Source organism: Schistocerca nitens, chromosome 3 (genome assembly GCF_023898315.1).
Source record: "Schistocerca nitens isolate TAMUIC-IGC-003100 chromosome 3, iqSchNite1.1, whole genome shotgun sequence".
NCBI classification, from domain to species: domain Eukaryota; kingdom Metazoa; phylum Arthropoda; class Insecta; order Orthoptera; family Acrididae; genus Schistocerca; species Schistocerca nitens.
This window is the reverse complement of record NC_064616.1, coordinates 505075515-505100841: the sequence shown is the minus strand read 5'-3', so window position 1 is coordinate 505100841 and position 25327 is coordinate 505075515. Positions and strand designations below refer to the sequence as shown.

The 25327-nt window shown below is 40.1% G+C and overlaps 1 protein-coding gene across 1 annotated transcript in view; it reads right to left on the bottom strand.

Annotated features, from left to right (window-relative positions):
• The window catches only part of LOC126249302 (Down syndrome cell adhesion molecule homolog), a 266023-nt gene that overhangs the window by 182764 nt on the left and 57932 nt on the right, over positions 1–25327 (bottom strand). The gene's annotated exons all lie outside the window — the stretch shown is intronic.

Genomic DNA, 25327 nt, shown 5'->3' with positions numbered 1-25327 from the left:
GCGTAATAAACTGGCGCTGACAAGGACAAGTTATTTAAAAAAAAATTGTGCAAATTGAAAATTCGGGAAAGCCACAAATGGTGGAAATAGAGGTAATAAGAAGTAAGAATAAAATTAAGAATATTTTTTAAGCGGCACAACCATTAAGAGGGAGCAAGAAATGTTGTAAAATATATACAGGAATTTGATAATGGTGATATGGGGTGAAAACTTTATTTGGTGCAAGGGAAGTGAATGGTGGATTGAATGTGTGTTTGATGGATAATTCCGTGACCAGAAGAGAGGCTAAGTTGGATCTGAATTTGGTGGAGGTAAAATATATGAAGAATTATGAAGAGGCATTAGTCAGTAGCAACAATTATAACTATGTAGGTGAGAAAAATATGGATGGTTGTGTATCGGCGGAAGTGTGTTAAGATATTTGTGAGGGCGGCATAGCAGTAGTCTCGTTAGCTGGTAATGAAATTTATTATATATAGGCGGAAGTGGGTATTTTCTGCTAAAGGAAGGCTAAAAATGCTTTAAGTGCTGAAGTTACGAAGGTTGAAGCTACTGATTAACATAGTTCTATTGTGCTAAGTGAAATGAAGGATGTTGATGGAAACATGAATTGTGAGTGTAAGTAGAAATGTGAATGTGGAAATAATGTGTTAGGCAGTAAGTTAAAGCATTAAGCGACGGAGGCCTCTAAGACAAAAGGAAAAGCAACGGAAACAGAAGAAGATCAGAGTTCGGCGAAATTCGAGTGTACTGTGAATTCTGATGTGATGCAGTGCAGGAGCGGCAATTTGTGTGATGTATCGGAGGAGGCTGATGGAGTTATTGATGGTGATTTTTATAATATATCGAAGGATTTAAAGTAAGATTAAGCAAATAGGCTTATAGGTTACCGGCGGATGTCAATGAATTTAACTGTAATAAAGCCTGTAGTGATTCGGCGGAAATACGAGAGATTTTATTTAATGGAGATGAAATAAGTTTTGTGTTTAATTGTGAGGAGGGTGCAGCTTCTGATATCGTTACTTCAGAGGCTGGGAAGAATGTTTGATGCTAATGAGGACGACGATGTGACGAATTTACGGGATAATTTTGAGGCAGATCAGGAGAGTCTAGGAAAAGATAATGAGATTGAGGGTTTCTCTGAAGTTATAATGTGTACCATAAGTAAGGAGGAAAAAAGAAGGGTTGTTGAACATGATATTTTGAGAGAGCAATTTATAGAGGGGAATGTGTATACTAGACCTATCCAAACCCCACATGTACCACTTTCATTATGAGTTTGCGAAAGCCGGCCGCGGTGGTCTCGCGGTTCTAGCCGCGCAGTCCGGAACCGTGCGACTGCTACGGCCGCAGGTTCGAATCCTGCCTCGGGCATGGATGTGTGTGATGTCCTTAGGTTAGTTAGGTTTAAGTAGTTCTAAGTTCTAGGGGATTGATGACCACAGCAGTTGAGTCCCATAGTGCTCAGAGCCATTTGAACCATTTAGTTTGCGAAAACTGATTCTGCAGATCCTAAATTACTTTATATAGATACAGATAGATTCATCTATTGGGTGAAGAACTGTGATCCATATGAAGTAATGAGGTATCACGGTAACGAATTCGACCCGTCTCATTAATGGTCAATCCTTATAGAATTGTTCCACAGAACAAGGTTATCGGCCTTTTGAAAGACGAAGTGAATGGATTGCCGATTGTGGAGTTTGTAGGTCTGCAATCAAAAATGTATGTGTATCGCACAGTGGAAGGTGCCACACAGAGGCGGGCTAATGGTATGCGTAGTATGGCATCGAGAGCCCTATCTACTGAAGAGTATTTGTGGTGCCTGTACAGAGGTGTTCGCGGTGCTGCACTGCAGCTACCGCGTATGATATGGCAGACTAGTATTCGATCGACACGAGGTGCACACTGTGCTGCAGTCTAAAATCGGTCTGTGGCGTCATAACGATAGAAGAGTCCTTTGTGATGACGGGACTGGAACTCTCCCGTACTGACACTACTCATTTGTAGCGAGAGAAGGGGTGGAGGACTGATTGATGGAGAGGGAGAGCATGAGAGAGAGAGAGTGTGTGTGTCTGCAGAGTAGTATATGACCTTTTTATCATCGTGTAAGTAAGTCTGTTTGTGTGTGTGGGGGGGGGGGGGCAGGGGGTTGGGTTTGTGATGTAAATATTTTTTATTTATGTGTATGTGTACTATATATACGTGTATATATGTGCACAATGTGTGAAAAAATCATATATATATATATATATATATATATATATATATATATATATATATATATATATATATATAAAAGGTACGGCCACACTTTCAAGAAACAGTCCTCACACACAAATAAAGAAAAGATGTTATGTGGACATGTGTCCAGAAACGCTTAATTTCCATGTTAGAGCTCATTTTACTTTCGTCAGTATGTACTGTACTTCCTCGATTCAACCCCCGTTGGCCCAATTGAAGGAAGGTAATGTTGACTTCGGTGCTTGTGTTGACATGCGACTCATTGCTCTACAGTACTAGCATCAAGCACATCAGTACGTAGCATCAACAGGTTAGTGTTCATCACGAACGTGGTTTTGCAGTCAGTGCAATGTTTACAAATGCGGAGTTGTCAGATGTACGGGGCAATAGTCGTGGCGCGGTACGTTTGTATCGAGACAGATTTCCAGAACGAAGGTGTCCCGACAGGAAGACGTTCGAAGCAATTGATCGGCGTCTTAGGAAGCACGGAACATTCCAGCCTATGACTCGCGACTGGGGAAGACCTAGAACGACGAGGACACCTGCAATGGACGAGGCAATTCTTCGTACAGTTGACGATAACCCTAATGTTAGCGTCAGAGAAGTTGCTGCTGTACAAGGTAACGTTGACCACGTCACTGTATGGAGAGTGCTACGGGAGAACCAGTTGTTTCCGTACCATGTACAGCGTGTGCAGGCACTATCAGCAGCTGATTGGCCTCCACGGGTACACTTCTGCGAATGGTTCATCCAACAATGTGTCAATCCTCATTTCAGTGCAAATGTTCTCTTTGCGGATGAGGCTTCATTCCAACGTGATCAAATTCTAAATTTTCACAATCAACATGTGTGGGCTGACAAGAATCCGCACGCAATCGTGCAATCACGTCATCAACACAGATTTTCTGTGAACGTTTGGGCAGGCATTGTTGGTGATGTCTTGATTGGGTCCCATGTTCTTCCACCTACGCTCAATGGAGCACGTTATCATGATTTCATATGGGATACTCTACCTGTGCTGCTAGAACATGTGCCTTTACAAGTACGACACAACATGTGGTTCATGCACGATGGAGCTCCTGCACATTTCAGTCGAAGTGTTCGTACGCTTCTCAACAACAGATTCGGTGACTGATGGATTGGTAGAGGCGGACCAATTCCATGGCCTCCACGCTCTCCTGACCTCAACCCTCTTGACTTTCATTTATGGGGGCATTTGAAAGGCCTTGTCTACGCAACCCTGGTACCAAATGTAGAGACTCTTCGTGCTCGTATTGTGGACGGCTGTGATACAATACGCCATTCTCCAGGGCTGCATCAGCGCATCAGGGATTCCATGCGACGGAGGGTGGATGCATGTATCCACGCTAGCGGAGGACATTTTGATCATTTCCTGTAACAAAGTGTTTGAAGTCACGCTGGTACGCTCTGTTGCTGTGTGTTTCCATTCGATGATTAATGTGATTTGAAGAGAAGTAATAAAATGAGCTCTAACATGGAAAGTAAGCGTTTTCGGACACATGTCCACATAACATATTTTCTTTCTTTGTGTGTGAGGAATGTTTCCTGAAAGTTTGGCTGTACCTTTTTGTATGGTCCATTGATAGTCAAACGGATATCAACTGCGTTTTTTAAAATAGGAACCCCCATTTTTTATTGCGTATTCGTGTAGTACGTAAAGAAATATGAATGTTTTAGTTGGACCACTTTTTTCGCTTTGTGATAGATGGCGCTGTAATACTCACAAACATATGGCTCACAATTTTAGACACACAGTTGGTAACAGGTAGGTTTTTTAAATTAAAATACAGAACGTAGGTACGTTTGAACATTTTATTTCGGTTGTTCCGATGTGATACATGTACCCTTTTGAACTTATCATTTCTGAGAACGCATGCTGTTTCAGCGTGATTACCTGTGAATACCACATTAAAGCAATAAATGCTCAAAATGATGTCCGTCAATATATATATATATATATATATATATGTGTGGCACCTTCCACTGTGCGATACACATACATTTTTGATTGCAGACCTACAAACTCCACAATCGGCAATCCATTCACTTCGTCTTTCAAAAGGCCGATAACCTTGTTCTATTCCATATATATATATATATATATATATATATATATATATATATATATATATATATATATATTGATGCTGACATGCTTCTTGTCTTTCAGCGATGGATCCATGGGGGACTTTGCCAATGTGTCTATAGAGATGCCAAACTATTCTATTTACATGACGCACATGAATAGGTTTCGAGTTTCACCTGCTGCTAGCTGTCAAAGATTGATTAGTTTCTAAGTATACACAGTCCATCAGAATTATTGTTCAACCTCCGCTATTGATACTCTTGAATTTAGTTGTAGTAGTAAAGAAAAGTGTCTCCGCATTAGTTTTTAGCGTATATTTAAAAAAAATGTAAAAACATTCCCATCCAGTGCTACTGGAACATAAATTTTAAAAATTATTCTCAACCAATTTTGCTGTTGTAGCGTGTAAATTAAAAGTATATCTTCATTGAAATATCAGAGTCAAATTGTACCTCAAGAACTGAACTGTATCTCAAAAATGAAATTGTATGTCTGTCAAATGAATAAATGAAAAAAAATTCGTTACCACAAGACTTTGCTTTTATTATTTACAAAAAAACCATCCCCTATCACACTGTGTGCATATAAAGGAAGTGCTTGACACAAAGGACGTTAGTTTTTTGAAGATGAGTGATATTAAAGAAGTGCGGTTTAAGATGATAGATAACAAAATATATATAATGGTTTTATTGGATCACGACTATCGAGCAGCACGAATTGGCTTTGGGATAAGGAGGCTTCCAAAGACATATAGCAAAAGTGTCTATGATTATATCTCTTGTGCTTGAAGAAAACCTTAGACATAGCAGCTGGGCAAAACTGTGCACTATCAAAGTGGGAACAGGGTGAAGAGAAATCATACACGTATTAAGAGGTGAAAATTCATTTACTTCTCATCCGACGTGAAAGTAATTTTACATTTTCATAAGGAGACACAGCAACACTATTTTCACACTCATCTTCTTGAGTCGATGGAGAGCAGGACACCCGTAGAATTCCAGGTCTTGAACTGCAGAAAACTTGAAGATTCGACGCATCCATGAGATCTCCTCCTTCCCTTTCATATAGATGATGGTATCTGTATGTTCGAATTATCGAAGCGACGTCACCATATCTTTATAGGGTATGCTAGGATCATCCCAGTGAATTTCATGATCGAAATGTGATAACCACTTTGCACTCTTCCGTGTTTTAGCGCACTTCAATCCTTGAGCGACCTCGGTGATACAATATTTGCTGAGTATGTCTATTATTCCGGCATCTTCTGTGAAAGCTACGAATGCAACATATTTAAATATGAACTGTCTACGCTCATCATTGTGGAATTCTCTGGGTATGGTGCAGCATCTATTCATTTACACAGCTCGTTGCAAAACACTGGTGAGCTGGCTGTAGTTAACCATATGGTCATGTAGAACCAGACCATGAACTGTAGTTTGTTCCAGTAATTTGCCCAAGACTGAAATTCAATTCGTACTTCTATAGGTCCAGATTTAATTATCTCGTTCTGTTTTGAGCAGTTTATTACGATGGTCGGTTACAGCTCCTTGAATATCCGTGGAATGAGCAGACACCCTTCTTCTTCAGCACTTTCATAGTAAGAAGCACGAAACCTAGCATACATGTCATATGCTAGACTGTATACATTTTCATCCTAGCCGGCCGAAGTGGCCGTGCGGTTAAAGGCGCTACAGTCTGGAACCGCAAGACCGCTACGGTCGCAGGTTCGAATCCTGCCTCGGGCATGGATGTTTGTGATGTCCTTAGGTTAGTTAGGTTTAACTAGTTCTAAGTTATAGGGGACTAATGACCTCAGCAGTTGAGTCCCATAGTGCTCAGAGCCATTTTCATCCTACACCAGGTGTAAAATTTCATATGGGTAAAATTCTGAATTCAGGTAGACTCTGGCAACTTGCAGTTGTCAAATACAGTGGAATGATTTGTTATATTCCCCATTCTATCTGTCTGAAACGAAAGTATGATGAATCTAGGTGTCTCTAGATGCGAAGAGGTTTAAATAGTGTGTTTGTCTGCTTGCAGTCGGTAGCACTGGGTACTCGAAAACCTCCCACGAATGGAATGTTAGTGATAGATATGTACCGGAATTCAGAACTTTTAAAAGCTATAAAATCTCCTCCTTTGATACACTGATGTGAGGCATTTTCCACATTATCTCGCTTATTGCGATCATAGATGGAGAGGGAGAGAATGAGTGAGAGAGTGTGTGTGTCTGCAGAGTAGTATATGACCTTGAGCTCCTTTGATGTATGAGTTATTACCAGTCGCACTCCGTACCAGAATGAGTTCCCCTCTAGCATTCATAATAACCTGCTTCTTGTCCTCAAAGTAGCCCCTAAGCTCTTTTAGAGGTATGCATGCAGTAAATCGTTTGTACCCTGCAACTGTTCTATCTGTCAGTTCGTCTATGAGCCATCCTGCATATTCTAAACCATTCAGATTGGTGGGTGATGCAGAGACGTATCTTTTAAGGGTTGGTGTTACACTGACATTGCGTGTACGGTCGATCTCAGGCCCAATAAGTTCATATCGCATCTCTTGAAACAGTAACGCTAAAGCGTTACATGTAAGCTTGGATCCCACTGTGGCGATGCCGTTGGTTTCCTTGAATTATCCCTCCAAATATATGAAATTCTTGCACTGAAGCCTCAGCGCGTCTTGGTGCTGGATGACATTCATCATTCTTGTTAAAAGTGGTTGATGCATAAGGTTTATGCGAGAAGTATTACTGACGTATAATTTGCTCATCATACTCTGCTGCACTGGTTATACTGAGTGAGGATGTCATTGCGAGGTTTCAAGCCAACTGATTCAAGAAACTCGTTGTCCGCATGTGTCATCACTTTGCGGTTCGCCAGCGAAGTGGTGTGCTGTGGACTGCATGCTCTGATTTTATACCTTACGCCCATCCTGCCTTAGGTGTAATCTAAAATAATTTCCTCACAGCCAAAGTCAACAAGTTGATTATTCTGGTCCATAATACGCAACTCCAAATAGTCCAATGTCTGAACTGTCAGTGGAAGGTATACTCCATTGGTGAGAGCCTCAGTAATGTTACACCCTGTTGCAACTGAGGATAACAATCCGTAAATAGTATGAATCAGACCGTCGTTGAGATAGGAGTTCGTTACATTGCTACACTCGACTCGGGTTGTGCTGACTGGCAGTATGTGCACAGTCTGAACTGACTTGCAAAATTTACTAGGGTCCTTCTTAAAAACCTATCCTTTTGTGAAACCCCGTCGGTGCCCTACTGAACCTTTCTGGTTAAAGTCAGTCGTTGCATCCACAGTCTTTATTTCAGATTTAACTGTATTGATGTTTGCACCTAGCTCAATACCTTTTCCGAATAGTTAAAGACTTCGTTTAAATCGTCGATATCCTATGCACCAAGTTCTATTCCCACAATGTCTTTTTCACCATTAATATCCAGTTGTACGTCTCGAGTCCAATCAATGCAATACTTCATTCACCAATACTCAAATCAATTTGCGGGAAGTAATTTGCACGTAATACTGACGATCGTTCTTTTAGAGTCAAAGTATACGATATTATATCTAAACCTTAACTGATGAAGGATTGTTTAAAGCTTTTCCTTACATTTTCTTCTTCTTTGTAAATGTCATAAGAAACATGATGCATAGATGGCCGCAGAGGTGTGTATTAAAGTGCTGATAGCGCCGAAAATTGTAGAAAACACGTATTCTGCTAGTGAAGTACCGTTGCAATTCATCTGGCGGTTGCAGGTCACCGGATGAGTCGAAATAGTAGGCTGTATTTGCATTTTTCGTTATTTATGACACCCAATGGGTGCCAGACCTCCAGCAACATTTAAATTTACAAAACTAAATTCACCAGTTTTCCACATAGTCTTCGGTAATGTATCCCGTACAAACATACCACGGAATCTTCGAATGTTGATTTTTTTTCTGGCAAACTTAAGAAGATCACTATTTGTGTGTGGCTGATCTCGTAGGACCACTAACGGGCCTTTTTTTAAATTTATGAATAGACGAAGGCCTTTCCTGTACGGTTTCAAGTATAGTCCATTTTCAATGGCTGAGACTTCCATCATGCGGTTATGTCTTCTTGCTTCCTTTAACTGCGCTTGGGGGTTTTGCATGTTCTTGACTGTTCGAGCAATAGTTGCAGCATCACCAGCGAGGGTCCACACCGCCGAGAGAGCGGGGAGAGCTGGGATGAGGAATGGAATAGAACAACCCGACGTCTTGGGTACTGGTAAAACTCAAGGTGCTTTAACCGATTGTCTTCTTCTTTTCTCTCTCTTCTGATTCAGAGCGTTTTTAGCTGCATACATCAGGATGCAGTTCTTCAAACACCTTTGCTTCCCACTATCCTTCTGCTTTACTTCACAACATGCAGCATAAATAACTCGCTTGAAATTCATCACTCCTAAACCCGAATTAATTTTTCCACTCATGGTTTCATTAACTGTTTCATTAACTTCAAATGCTACGATGCGTTGCCCTATACCATTATCCTTTCTTCTGCATATCACCTTAGCTCTATGAGCTAAAATCCTGTCGGCAATGTGACAACTTGAGAGATCTTTATTTGTAGCGTATGCAACGTCGTGTTCCATACACGCTTCTTTGAGCAGATTAAACCCCTTATCACCTCATGCCAACAGTTTTTGAAGCTATGTTCCAGGTCCACAGTAATTATATCCCGGAATGTGTAATTCCACTGGCAGTTTGTCTAGAATACCACCAACAACTCTAATGCATCTCCTAGCACGCACGTTATGCTACTGCGGTGGTTGTGGACTGAGCGCCCCATTACATAGCAAATTGTTAGCATCAATCCAACAGTTTTTTGCTGCAAGAAAACCACGCCATTTGACTAGCGCTCGACCTCTTATGACTCTCTCCACAAGAAAAGCATACGGTTCTGAACTTTTCTGCAACTCTTCGGTGTAGAAGCAACCTGCTATTTCTTCACCTTTACTATCATTCAAGGTATGCGTTCTAGTATTCGTTCTCTGCAGACTTGAAACTGTAAATATCTCTGCTGACCAGTTTGGCAGGTATGGTTTCTCAAGTGCTGTCTTGTGTTTTGAGATATGTATCGAATCACCTACATTAAATTTCTGTTTACGTGGATGCAGAATTTCAATGCGATAATACACCGCGCCTGTGAGTTCATTATCACGAACATTGATTTGTTTCATTTTTATTGTGCTATGTTTAGTTCGATTATACTGAGCAATTATTTCTGGGAGGATATCTGTCCACTTGCATGAGCCGCGAAGAATAAAACGCATCCACATTTCACCTTTTTTTGTTCTGTTCAGATGATCCACGATACTCGCCTTCAGGTGGGTGAATGTTGAATACTGATGTATTCCATACCGCTGCATCACGGTCTTGAAATACCTATTGTAAACCTCTCCACCGTGATCGGTTTCGAGGTTTCCTGGCATCGATTTGCCCCGTCTGCAACAAATGCTCAGACACATCCTGAACATTATTCCCCGTTTTTATTTTAACAGGTTGTGTCCAGGCCAATTTGGAGTATGTATCAGTAACCATTAAAATATATGTGAATCCATTATTCTCATGAGAATATTCCCCCATATCTACAAGATCAGCCTGCCATAAGCCATCCAAACCTTTAATCATAACATGCCTACGAGGGTATGTTTTGTTCGCTGGTTTGTGCAGAATTTGAACTACTGCCTCCATACTTACTCGATGGTACCTCTAGTCTAAGCTCGGAGATTACTGAAACAACTTCATTCGAATGATCTGTGTTACCTGCAGCAGCCGATTCCATGAGCAGGGTAGTCGATCTACTAGTACGTTGGGGTCGTCATAACATACTGTATATACTGCGGGATTCGATTGTTCACTGCTATATGCTCAATATCAATACAACCACCGCTGCTGGTGTTGCTTTCACCATCGAGTATTGGTTTTAAAATGGTTTTATATTTCTTGTTGCTTCGGCTTTTTGCGATCTTACGTACATCAGTCAAATGTAGTATTCCACTGTACATTTCTCTATCATTAACTGAATCATTTATGGTTTTCTTCTTGGATCTTAGGAAAATAAGATTTATTAAGTCAGGTTTTCTCTCAAACTGCCTGCCACTAGTCTATATTATGTCATCAGTAAAATTTGTAGGCTGCGTACCCAGCATGTGCAGTCTTCCCCTGCTGACGCCGAATGTTCTATTTGCTATCTGGCCAAGTGCATATCGGATAATGAATTCGTCAGTAGCAAAACACTATCGTTATCGTGGGGTTTTATTTTTGCTGAGAGCAGCAAGTGGCTTAAAGGTCTCTCTTAGTGTTTGCTGTCGATCCATATGCCATAACCTTAGCGATCGTAATTACTCTCGAATGGCATTCCGCGCCTGAATGACTTTCTGCTTCGTTGAAATTTCGATGTATATTAAGCACACCTCTCTGCAGCGTTAAGCTTTATATATCCACACTTCTTCCTCGTATTGTGTGGCTGCTCCCCCATCTCAATAACAAGGGCCTCTACAGCTATTTTCCCCTCAACAGCGTCAACATTTTGAGTTAAATCAGTTACTTTCTTACCGATTTTATTTCCTACCTCATTTGTTTACTCTTAGAAGAGTCCAGTAATACATCTCTAGGTCCCTGCGCATAACTCCAACTTTATGCACGATAGTCTCAATTTTCGAACCCTTGTACAAGCGAATGATTTGTCTATGTACACCCATTCTCTCGCGTTGAGAGCCAGACATGTTCGCGGATTTGTCCATGGTGCAGCGTATACTGACGTACTCACCTCTCTTACCAGGCTACATATACAGAAACTCTTCGAAGTTTCAGCTACATCTACCATCATTCAGTTTTCTTGTTATATCAATAACGAGAAACCCATACTGTGAATTATTCCAGCAATCAGCACATATCTTTACAAAATCACTGAACGGCATATTATTCCTACATGCGCATGGTAAATGTGTTTTAAATTCAGATTGTCTGGTTTGAAGGCTATAACGAGGTTTGGATTATCTCTAACCAACTGTTTTGGGATTCTGGAATATATTTATCTTAGGTAAAATACATCAGCACCCATACAACGACCGATACAGAAATATTTTCGAATTTGGTATTGGTTTTCCACAGTAACATCGTCAACTATCAACACAGCGTTTGGCTTTACTTTTTTGGACAGGGGGATATCACTGCTTTCACTGAATGCCTTTTACACCGCGCCATATCTCCTGTAGTAGCTGATACTTGGCTTGAAACAGTATTTCTGAGAATACAGAAACATATTCAAATCGGACTCCACCTACCTATGTTAGCAGCGCCATGAGCACACTAGTCTTACCACAACTGGATGGACCTACAATAACTGCTCGTGTATTGTCAGGAAGGAGTATTTCATTCTTCTTCTTCTATTTCAGGTTTTCTTCTGCATCTTCACAGGACTAGTCACCAACAACAAAGCCCTTGGGATGAGGATGTTTCACCCATCCCGCCATGATACCGACTAAATCAGGTACGACAAGTAGTGAGCATATAGAAAGACACACGCGCGCACTCTCTCTCCCTCTCTCTCTGTCTCTCTCTCTCCCCCCCCCCTCTCCCGCACACACACACACACACACACACACACACACACACACACACACACACACAGTTGAAAGGATGGGAATAATATGTGTAGCCACAATAGCTCTGTCACTTAACCAACTGATCCACAATTGCTACACAGAGACCACCACTGTGGCCGAGCGGTTCTAGGCGCTTCAGTCCGGAAACGCGCTGCTGCTACAGTCTCAGGTTCGAATCCTGCCTCGGGCATGGATGTGTGTGATGTCCTTAGGTAAGTTAGGTTTAAGTAGTTCTAAGTCTAGAGGACTGATGACCTCAGATGTTAAGTCCCACAGTGCTTAGACCCTTTTTTTTTTTTTTTTTTTTTGCTGCACAGAAAATTCAACCACACACACACACACACACACACACACACACACACATATATATATATATATATATATATATATATATATATATATATATATATATATATATATATATATACATACTCTAGTATTGCACATGTTCATTTAACCTGTTTCCCTTTTGGCTCTGTGTTCATGCAGTAACAATGATACTGTTCCAAATCATCAACATGTCCAGTGTGCACGTGTATGAAGTTTACATCTCTGTATGCAGAGTCAATGCTTGGCAATCACCAACTCAGTCCCTCCAAATGTGTAGCACAGTATCCACATCGTACAATTTCATAACTGAGGTGTATATATATAGGGCGTCCCATTTATCTTGACCATGCTAAATAACTGTTTGTCCAGATGCAAACTACAAAACGTTTCAAGCAAATGCTATTTGGCCGTCAGGGGGACATCAGTCAGCATGATTGTCTTCGTTGTAGCTTTGTTTTTTTACAAAGATATGAACAGCGGTATGACTTTTTTAAATGGCACCCTGTATTTTTTGTTCGGTAATTCATTTTCTCTTCTAAAGACCTATTAAAATGTATCAGTGTACCATTCGCTGAAACACAACGTTATTAATTACATAACACAACACTGACTTTAATCCCGGGGGTCAAAAACTCGTCCACTAGATGGAGTTGTCAGAAAACAAATGAAAACCAAGTAAAAACATAACACAAAACTGACTTTGACCCTCCTGCACCATTGCCCAGGAGTAGAACATTCAGAGGTGCTCAGAGTGGTGACCCTGGACACAGATACACTGGGGCACTCGTTGAATTAAGGAATTATTTACTGCTTCCAGTGTTGCCTGCTGAAGAGAATTACAAGCAAGCACGATACGTTCCTGCATATCCTCTGGAGTTGGAATATCGCGACAGACAACGTTCTTAATGCAGCCCCAAAGAAAGAAGTCCAGACGATTTAAATCAGGAGACCTAGCAGGCCAAGTAACTGTTCCTCCTCGACCAAACCATCTGGCGGGATACCATCAGTTCAGAACACGACGTGCACGCAAGGCATTTTGGCTGGACACCCATTGTGTTGATATCACATAAGCATTCTGGTTCTTAGCGGCGCTTCATCCAGAAGACTAGGAAGAATTCGTGTGAGTGGGCGTACGCTGTGCCGTTTAGACTACCATTGATGAAATAAGGGCCAATAACTGTAGAACCAAGCATCCCACACCAGACGTTAACTCTCCATTGACGCTGATGTTCCACCTATCTAAGCCGTCGTGGGGTTTCGCTGGACCAAAAATGCATGTTACTTGTATTTACCTGTCCTTTGTTTGAGAAGGAACATTCATCGGTAAATAGAACAATGGAGAAGTTCGGGTTGGCGAGGATTTGCTGCTTTTGCCCTCTGACAGAACTGTACATGATTCTGGAAATCATTCCCATGCAGTTCTTAATGTAGGTGTACATGGTAAGGATGGAACCGGTGACGTGTAAGAATACGATGTACACTGGTTTTAGGAATGCGAATTTCTTGTTCAAGCTGTCGTGTGCTCACGTGTGGATTCATAGCAACGGGAGCGAGAACAGTAACTTCGGCAGCTTCGTCTGTGCGATTGCTACGACGATTGCGTTGTCGTGGGTTGAAACTTCCAATTTTCTGAAGCGTCGCAACAAGAGGAGAAAATATCCGTCGGGAAGGTGGTTCTTGTCAGGATATCGCTCTCTGTACAGTTCCGCTGCCTGCGTAGCATTTCGCCTACCTTCAACAACAACAATAAAAGATACGTTATCTCGATTCAGTTTGTAGGAAGGACAGCATTTACTGTATGCCTGCTCTACACAACATTATTTAAAAGGATTAAACTATTGTACTAAATGTACCCGTACATAAGAAAACAGTATTGCAATTACTGTTCTGCTAACTTGCGTTCCCCATAGATGAGTAGCATTTCTACCTTCTCTTCGTAGCTGTACATTCTACTTACACAACTCCTCCACTGGCGATGGTTGACGGAATGACGGGTGTGCATTCTACTTATGTTTACATATGTTCCCTGTCAACATTAGCACGTGGATGTGTTCCATTACCCCGAGTATATGCACTAAGTGCTGGGAGCGTCAACGTCAGTGTTGTGTTATGTAATTAATAACGTTATGTTTCGGTGAATGGTACATTGTGATACATTTTTGAATAGGTTTTTAGGAGTGCAGATGAATTACTGTATAAAAATACGGGATGCCGTTTAAAAAAGTCATACTCCTGTTCATATCTTGGTAAAAAACAAAGCTGAAACGAAGACAATCATGCTGATTGATGTCCCCCTGACGGCTAAAGAACATTTGCTTCAAACATTTAGTAATCTGCATGTGGACAAACAGTTATTTAAGGGTGGTCAAGATAAATGGGACCCCCTGTATATACAAGGTGAAGCGAAATTCGCGCACCCGGGCTTCGCAGTGCGATTCCTCACATGACAGGGACAAAAAAGGTCTCTCACAAAATTTCGTCCCGCGGGTACATCCGGCAGAGAAAAGACGTTAAAGAGTGGCAATCTGGCAACAGTTTCGTTTCAGCCGTGCTAGCGAGTGGCCGCTGTTAACTGTTGCGCTGCATTTCCGTGTTTACATCGCTGTACTTGGACTTCGCCCAGTGTTGTCCGTCCGTTAATTTCCGTGTTCGTCCCTATTCCTTGTGATCTCATCGCTCTTCCTGGTCTTGCTGCTGTTAATTGGAATTTCGGTTGTTTAACCGAAATTGCTTCGCTGGATTAACCATGGCTACAAACCTCAGGAAGACTACTCTGGTATTTGCTTTTGACAAGGAATCCCGTCCTGTTCAGCCGACTTCCCTGGAAATAGATCACTGGATTACACAGGTAATTGGTCTCAATTCTGAAACCGTCCATACCTGGCAACTGGATCAGGATAAATACTGTGTGGGGCTATGAAGTAGATTTTGTGCATAGAAATGGTTATATAAGTAAAGTTTCCATCTATAGAGCAGACATTCATTACAAAACCGTTCGTGTCTTGAATCTTCCCATTGAAATTGAAAATGATGAGATTAAGGAAGCTCTTTCAAACTACGGGGACGTTAAATTAATTGAAAATGAAAGATGGTCGCCTCGCTTTAAACTGCAGTGTTTCAACGGGGTCCGCAGTGTAGAGACGGACGTTAAGACAAATATTCCATCTCACATAACTGTTTGTGGGTATAAGGCACAAATTGTTTATACAGCTGAGGAAGCTACATGTCATATTATGTAACGAAACCGGCCACTTCAGACAGGAATGTCCGCGGCGAACTGTTGTTCTTAAAAGTAATTTGGTACAGCATCAGAAGCTTACCTTAAATGATCTGTTACCAAAGAATAGCCCGGATCAACTGGTTGAGGATGTTAACGCAGCGGGCCAAGCTAATGTCTCCCTTCCCGATAACAGTCAATTTCCCCCGTTAACAACAAAGAGAAACCCTGCTACCACTACTCGTGAAACTGAAATGCAACTGAAAAAACGACCTCTGGAGACAACTGATAGTTGTTCAGAGGACGAGCCGTCTTCTCCCAAGCCGGCCGCGGTGGTCTAGCGGTTCTAGGCGTTAGTCCGGAGCCGCGCGGCTGCTACTGTCGCAGGTTCGAATCCTGCCTCGGGCATGGATGTGTGTGATGTCCTTAGGTTAGTTAGGTTTAAGTAGTTCTAAGTTCTAGGGGACTGATGACCATAGATGTTAAGTCCCATAGTGCTCAGAGCCATTTGAACCATTTTTTTGTCTTCTCCCACTCCTTCACTTCCCCAGCAAAAAAAGGTGCGATGATGACGCAGAGGAACCGGAAGGCAAAATGCGAATGGAAACCTATGAACAGAAAGATAATACACATACGGTACCAGAAAATGATGCATTAATTTGTAAGAAACAACAGGCGCAGTAGCCGACTGCAAAGATCAGTAGCTATCTGTTAATAAGCAAATTCAGGGAGAGGTTGCAAAACTGCAGTCTCCATTTGTTTCCCACGATCAGGAAGTAAGTGAAATTAATAAAGAACGAGAAAGTGGTGGCCAAACGGAAATCACAGTCAACACCTCAGAGCAGGCGCCGGCAACCGAAATTGCGAAAGCGTCTGTTGCTGCTCCAGATAAGCCGCGAAGTAAAAAACCGACGCAACCAATTGAGAATGTAGCTCATAATCAAGGGAAGGGAAAATCCGGTAGGGGGACCCAAGCCCAAAGAATGTTCGGTCAGAAACGGTCCTACACGAATCACTGGAGGAAAAATCAGAAAGTTCACCAGGAAATCAGTATGCTTGCGGTACAAGAGAAAACATCAGAAGTAGAAAAAAAAACGTGACAGTAACTAATAAACTGATTGAAGTGTTATTCCATGTTCAACCTTCCGAGAAAACTGTTACAGCTTAACTGAACCCTGAACCACGGGAAACTAAATTACCTCACGAAAACAACTATATAGTGACAGTACAATGACGCAATCATATTCTGTCACCAATATAAACATAAATAAAATTACGACCGGTTTGAAATTATCGGCCCTTAAGGAATTTTTGTACGGATCCGTGACTGATATTGCCCTGTTACAAGAAGTTCTAATTTCGGACTTAGTATTTCCCGGTTTTGTCACTTACAATACATAAATATGTCTCCCGAAAGAAGTGTTGGAACAGCTGTTTTGGTGAGGGAAGGGATTACAGTAAGCGAGGTGGAACGACTGGAATCCGGAAGAGGACTAGGACTAAATATCTATGATGTGACTATCATCAACTTGTACGCCCCTTCAGTAAGTTCTCACCGAACTGACAGGACACGTTTCTTCTAAGATGACCTGATATACTTGTTAAGGAAAACTCCAAGACAGTTATTATTGGAGGTGATTTTAATTGTGTTTTAAATCGAAAAGATCAGTTACCTAATTTTAATTTCTCAAGTGAACTAAAAGAACTAGTTACTGCTTTAGAATTAAAGGATACATGGGAAATCAAATACCCCTCCATTGTTGAGATCACTTATGTCACGGCAACATCACGTAGCAGGATTGATAGATTATATATTTCTGAAAACCTTGAAACTTCCGTGACAAAAGCAGAAACCATTCCCACGTATTTTTCAGACCATTCAAGTGTCTTAGTTTGCATAAATCTAACATGACAGCCGGTTCGACGATTCAAGAATCAGTGGAATTTGAACACTTCCTTGTTAGCAAATCATGATTTAGAAGACCTAATTAAAGAAGCATGGGCAATATGCCTGCGTGCTCGTAGTAGATATGCCACTGCTATTGACTGGTGGGTTAAAATAGCAAAGCCAAAGTTGAGGAAGGTTCTTATTCAATACAGTGCCCAGAGCGCAAGAGAAATGAAATGCACTATAGAATATTACTATTCCGTTTTGAGAGATCTATATGATCAAGTCTTAGCAGGTTCCTCACTTCGGATAGCAGACATCAAAAAAGTCAAAGCCAAGTTACTTAATATCAAGAGAAGTCAAATGGAAGGGTTGAAAATAAAATCAAAGGCAAATACGGTGTCAGAAGATGAAACTACTCCCCTATAGCATTTAGTGAAGCATACGAAAAATGGGAGAAGGACTTCTATTGATGAAATTCGAACAAAAGACGGTAGGATTCTCAGAACCCAGCAGAGTATCATGGACGAGATTTATCGCTATTATTGTCTCTGAGCACTATGGGACTTAACATCTATGGTCATCAGTCCCCTAGAACTTAGAACTACTTAAACCTAACTAACCTAAGGACATCACACAACACCCAGCCATCACAAGGCAGAGAAAATCCCTGACCCCGCCGGGAATCGAACCCGAGAACCCGGGCGTGGGAAGCGAGAACGCTACCGCACGACCACGAGATGCGGGCTATCGCTATTATTGCGAGCTATATTCTGTACATCAAAGTAGTGATGCTTCCTTGGAAGGATTCCTTGACATACTAGCCCCACAGCTGACAGAAGATGACATCGAAAATTTTCTATAGTTTGTCAGTGAAGAAGACGTGTATGAGACTCTTTGCGCCTCACCACCAAAAAAATCCTCAGGGCCGTACTGTAGAGCATCTGGAGACAATGCAAAGGAAAAAAAAGTAAGATGTTAAATCTCAGAGGTTTTGATAATATCAACGTCAAGTGGACAAAATTAGTCCTACAACATGAAACACTTGGGATCACCCTGACAGCGTGCCCCATGAAACGAACGGCTTTAAACTGGAAAGTTGCAGCAGATAAAGTGCAAGGAGCCATTATAGAGAATTTAACTCGATATATGAACCAACTTCAAAGAACACAGTATATCAACTCATGCATACTTGCTAAAGCTTATTATACTGCCCAACTGTTTCTAATATCGAGAATGATAGCGAGGAGAATAATGTCCAAAATCACCAACTTTTTTTGGAGAGGTGAAGTGTTCAAAGTACCTGCTAAAGTAGCCGCTTTAGATCCTAAAAGTGGTGGACTAGGATTAACTGATACAACGGATAAAGCCTCTGCACTTTTTATTGAAAGGCAAGTTAATTTAATAAGAGAATCGCGAGAAAGCATAACCAGCCAACTTTTTGAGATCATTAAACCTCGAAGCCTGCTTTCCCCGATTGACGTGCAGAATATCGACAGTCGTTTACAGCAGATGAGGATTTTCTATGTTGAGTTTAGTTATGTAAGTGTCGAACTCAGACAGTCACGACACTTAACATCAAGAGCCATAATGCGGGAACGAAAGAAATGCGAAGGAAGGAACAAAATAGAGCGACAGTTTCCAAACATTGAGTAGACTGAGATTTGGAAAAAAAAATTAGTTCTAATGTGCTCACGCCTAATATAAAAACGTCATGGTACAAGACAGTTAACAACATAGTTAGCACCGATGAAAGACTGCACGCAATCGGACTCTGTGAAACAAATTTATGTCAACAAAGCCATCTAGTTGACACAATAATTCATAGACATACTTGCAGTGGTCACATGAATAGTTGGAAGTGGATCCGGGAGCAAATAGCTCTGATTACAAGAACGTCTCCTGAGTATATATCGCTGTCATTGATACACAGGCCTGACGCACGCTATTTCCCAGAAGCAAAAAATTACGCTGTGTACTGGATGCTGGGAAATTTTGTTAATTACGTCCTTAACGAATTAGGATCCGATAACATCATAGAGTTCAAGCTACACATACTGTGTGAATTCCACATAGTTAGAAGGTATTCGAACCACAAGAAAAAGTTCTTTAATATGTTAAAAATTGTATTTGAAAGAATGGGCATTGATTAATATAAATAAGAAGACTGTATTGACAGCGATTATTGTAGTGACCTTAAGGATACTATCTAAAATTTTGCTGTATATTTTTGGTCTGCGCTTTTTGAAATTTATAAGCTAATGTACAGAATTTATGTGACGGTCAGATTGTGTGTCTAATAGTGTCAAAACACAAAACATTAAATGTGCATTATTGGCTTATATTAGAAATCTGGAAATTGACAGTTTTTATGGAAATGTCCTTATCGATTGGTTAAAACCATAAGATTCTATCTGATATAATGTAACATTCAATGGCTGCCACATTACCCTATTCATTTTTGCACTGTGACGTGTAAATCAGTTTTGCAGTGAAAGACTTATTATATAGGTCTGATCACTTCAGATACTTAACATTCAATTAATGCCCAGAAAATGTAGATGGAAGGCTAGACAACTTTATAATATCTCCTTTCCGCCATTGTGAAGTATTTGAGAAATTTTCTAATATGATTATTAAATTGTTTTATATTTAAAATTACCCCACCAACTTGCTGATATCCTTCATAAAGAGCTATTTATGCTTCTGTAAAGATTGGAGCACATGTAATTTAAAGTGCAGATTTTTATTTCTTCATGTTGAAGTTTGAATTTCTTTAAAAATAACTTTTCTCGATGTTTAACTTAATTCTTTCTGGTAATTTAGCCAGTAACACAATCTTCTGTTGTCTTTCTTTAACATCAGCATAACTGAAATGATCGAACTGTTTTTGTTTAAATCACTTCATGTATAACATGTGTACATGGTTAGTACATGAGCATAGTATGTATTTGGAATGTGTAACAATGCTTTCTTTAATAAATGTTTTTATAAAAAAAGGTTGGTGCAGTGGACAGAGTTTTGGGGTAGCATGCAGGAGATCCAGTGTTCGATCCTGGGTTGAGGCATACTTTCTTTGTTTGGTAAACGTAGTCCAGATTGTACGCTATCTGGCATCTTAATCGTCAACAACGATTGCAGCAGGTCCTCTAAAAAACCTTTGCACTTACAAACTACAATCGTAGAAATGGAAGACTGGTCAGCTTTTAAAGAAGCCCTTTCCACGTCGTGATCTTGAATTTATTCGCAGCACTTCATCTATTAGGTGCGAAACCTGGTTTCTTTGGACCCTTCTCCAATGGTCCCATGGATTAGTACCAACTATTATTCTTGCCTCCTTGAGGTCCGTTACATTTCGTTAGGACCAGTAGGATTAGCAACGTGCTTTGAAAATAACGTCCAAAGTCAGTTACTATATGTATGTGTTATCACCATGGTCTCATTAATTATACACTGAGTCTGGTAACCGCATGCTGTTCAGTACGTATCTCAATGCATTATTATTATTATTGTTATTATTATTATAATTATTATTCCTTTCCTTTCTCAGACGTTATGTCTGGTTAAAAATGGAAAGTGACGCGGACCTTGATCAAGCGTGACCCTTTTAACTGTACGGTATATGTTACATTGCATTTAGGAACTTTCGGGTAATTGAACATGTATCAATAATTACAGATTTCTATACTTGTATATATACGTTTGGATGTAGCTGTATTGCACTGATGTACTGGTGGATGTTGTGTGGTATGACTCATGTAGGTTGATAATATAATTGGTATAATGTCAACTTTATCCTGATGTCACATGGCCTTGACTTCCTCAGCCAGTTGAATGTATTTTTCAATTTTTTCTCCTGTTTTCTTCTGTATATTTGTTGTATTGGGTATGGATATTTCGATTAGCTGTGTTAGTTTCTTCTTTTTATTGGTGAGTATGATGTCAGGTTTGTTATGTGGTGTTGTTTTATCTGTTATAATGGTTCTGTTCCAGTATAATTTGTATTCATAATGCTCCAGTACATTTTGTGGTGCATACTTGTATATGGGAACGTGTTGTTTTACTAGTTTATGTTGTATGGCAAGTTGTTGATGTATTATTTTTGCTACATTGTCATGTCTTCTGGGGTATTCTGTATTTGCTAGTATTGTACATCCGCTTGTGATGTGATCTACTGCTTCTACTTGTTGTTTGCAAAGTCTGCATTTATCTGTTGTGGTATTGGGATCCTCAATAATATGCTTGCTGTAATATCTGGTGTTTATTGTTTGATCCTGTATTGCAATCATGAATCCTTCCATCTCACTGTATATATTGCCTTTTCTTAGCCATTTGTTGGATGCGTCTTGATCGATGTGTGGCTGTGTTAGATGATACGGGTGCTTGCCGTGTAGTGTTTTCTTTTTCCAATTTACTTTCTTCGTATCTGTTGATGTTATGTGATCTGAAGGGTTGTAGAAGTGGTTATGAAATTGCAATGGTGTAGCCGATTTATTTATATGAGTGATTTCTCTGTGTATTTTGCTAGTTTTTGCACGTTCTATGAAGAATTTTCTTAAATTGTCTACCTGTCCTTAATGTAGGTTTTTTACGTCGATAAATCCCCTTCCTTCTTCCTTTCTGCTTAATGTGAATCTTTCGTTTGCTGAATGTGTGTGATGTATTCTATATTTGTGGCATTGTGATCGTGTAAGTGTATTGAGTGCTTCTAGGTCTGTGTTACTCCATTTCACTACTCCAAATGAGTAGGTCAATATTGGTATAGCATAAGTATTTATAGCTTCTGTCTTGTTTCTTGCTGTCAATTCTGTTTTCAGTATTTTTGTTAGTCTGTCTATATTTTTCTTTTAGTTCTTCTTTAATATTTGTATTATCTATTCCTATATTTTGTCTGTATCCTAGATATTTATAGGCATCTGTTTTTTTCCATCGCTTCTAGGCAGTCGCTGTGGTTATCCAATATGTAATCTTCTTGTTTAATGTGTTTTCCCTTGACTATGCTATTTTTCTTACATTTGTCTGTTCCAAAATCCATATTTATATCATTGCTGAATACTTCTGTTAAATTTAATAATTGGTTGAGTTGTTGATTTGTTGCTGCCAGTACTTTTAGATCATCCATGTATAGTATATGTGTGATTTTGTGTTGGTATGTTCCAGTAATATTATATACATACTTTATATTATTTAGGATGTTGGATAGTGGGTTCAGAGCAAGGCAGAACCAGAAAGGACTTAATGAGTCTCCTTGGTATATTCCACGCTTAATCTGTATTGACTGTGATGTGATGTGATATTATTTGAATTTGTTTGGATATTAAGTGTGGTTTTCCAATTTTTCATTACTATGTTTAGGAACTATATCAGTTTAGGATCTACTTTGTGTATTTCCAATATTTGTAGTAACCATGAGTGGGGTATACCATCGAAAGCTTTTTGGTAATCAATGTATGCGTAGTGTAGCGACCTTTGTTTAGTTTTAGCTTGATATGTCACCTCTGCATCGATTATCAGTGGCTCTTTACATCCTCGTGCTCCTTTGCAGCAGCCGTTTTGTTCTTCATTTACAATTTTGTTCTGTGTTGTATGTGTCACTAATTTCTGCGTAATGACTGAGGTTAATATTTTGTGTATCGTTGGTAGGCATGTTATGGGGGCGATATTTTGCTGGGTTTGCTGTGTCTGCTTGATCTTTAGGTTTCAGATAAGTTATTCCTTGTGTAAGTGTATCAGGGAATGTGTATGGGTCTGCAATGTAACTGTTAAATAATTTAGTTATATGTGAATGTGTTGAGGTGAACTTCTTTAGCCAGAAATTTGCTATTTTATCTTTTCCAGGGGCTTTCCAATTCTGCGTAGAATTAATTGCTCTGGTGACTTCATGTTGCAAAATTATCACTTCAGGCATTTTTGGTATCACCTTGTATGTGTCTGTTTCTGCTTGTATCCACCGTGCATGTCTGTTATGTTGTACCGGGTTTGACCATATGTTGCTCCAGAAATGTTCCATGTCTGTTATGTTTGGTGGATTGTCTATTTTAATGTGTGTGTTATCTATTGTCTGGTAAAATTTCTTTTGGTTTGTGTTGAATGTTTGGTTTTGTTTCCTTCTATTTTCACATTTTTTTGCATCTTCTAAGTCGTTTGGCCAATGCTTGTAATTTCTGATTCTTTTCATCTAATTGCTCTATCGCTTCTTGTTGTGAGATTTTACCTAACCTTTTTTGTTTTTTGTCTGATATTTCATTTCTTACAAATTGTGTTAGCTGTCCGATATCTTTTCTCAGGTTTTCTATTCTGATCTAAAGCCTGTGTTGCCAAGATGGTTTTGTGAGGTTTCTTCTGTGTGTTGGTTGGTTCTGATCTCTGCCTAGTGTGTATATTTAGTGTAGTGAGTGCTCCTATATAAACCAGTAGTTGTAACTATTCCATAGTTGTATTTTCATTTATTTTGTTGTGTATGACTGTGTTGATAGTTTTTATTGTTGTTTCGACTTGTGGGTTATTTGGTGGTCTATGCAAGAATGGTCTAATGTCTGTATTTGTGTCTTTATATTCTATATATGTCAGCTGAAATTTTTCTTCTATATCTACCATGTGTGTCACTTCGTGTTCTATTTGTGCTTGTTCTGGTGGCTGTCTTAAGATTTCGTTTTCCTCTGATTGTTTAATTGATGTGTGTTGTTCTTTGTTTGTTTGCTCTGGGATGTTTGGTCCATTACTGTATTTTCTTCTTCTTCTGATTGCACATTATTTTGTTCTAGTATTTGTTGTACTTGTTATTTTGTTTTCTAATTCTGTTAGGGGTGTCCTGTTATTTTTGATTATTACACGGATCTGATCAGCTAGTCGTTGTTCTGTTAAAAATTTTAATTCTGGGTATCTGGTAATAAATGTTGTGTATACCTGTGATCTGTATCCAGTTGTGTTGGTTCCTAAGTTTGTTGCTTGGTAATAACAGAATATGAGGTGTCGGTTAACTTCATCTGACCATCTCATCCTCTGTCTTTGTTTTCCTTCTAGAGTGGTTGCAGGAAGCATATCCACCAAAACACCTCTATTTGGATTTAAATCATTTTCCGTGTGGCTAGCAGTGTCGTTACCATTGTGGACAGGCATAGGGTTCACGCGTCGTCCCCGACCATGACAGCGCTTGTCCGAGGCTTCATTAGTTCTGTCCTGAACCAACTAATCACACTACAAGGGGGGTTAGCCCTATTAATGGTTTGTTCTTTTCGTCGCCGTTTACGACTGGCAGAACATTCCGGAGGCCTATTCTTTTCCCAGGCCTCCACGGGGTTTATTATTATTATTATTGTCTATGGGACTGTGGAAACGTCACGTCTATTACCGTTAGGGAAACAGTGTAATTCGAAAATGAACATTTCACAATTAAGTGTCGAGATGAATCATGCAGAACAGTAACTGTCAGAGGGATAATGCGCGTTAGGCGCAACAGAGTGCAGGACTGATGACGTGTTTATACTGTATGCGCTGTCCACCAGACAGGGAGTAGTTGCGAGCGGAGTAACGCGCCTATGACAGATTCCAATGTACACGCGTACATGTATAGAATTTTCTCATTGTAAACCTCTAAACCAGTGTGGCAGACGTATGGTATGCGCAAAGGATAAATATGTGGATATGCTTCCGGTCCTTGGTGCATCTGATAACCGGGCTGGTGTTGCAACTCGTGAATGTGCTGCTAGATATCCTCGTCGACGCCATCCAGATAAATATGTATTTCGTCACCTGAAGCTGCACCTTCGGGAGTCAGGTTCTCTCCTTCCACAATCGCGTGACAGAGGTCTTCCACAGACTCACCGTGCTCCAGCTACTAAGGAAGCTGTTCTGGATGTCATACACCAAGAACCTTAGCGAAGTACACGTAGTGTAGCAAGG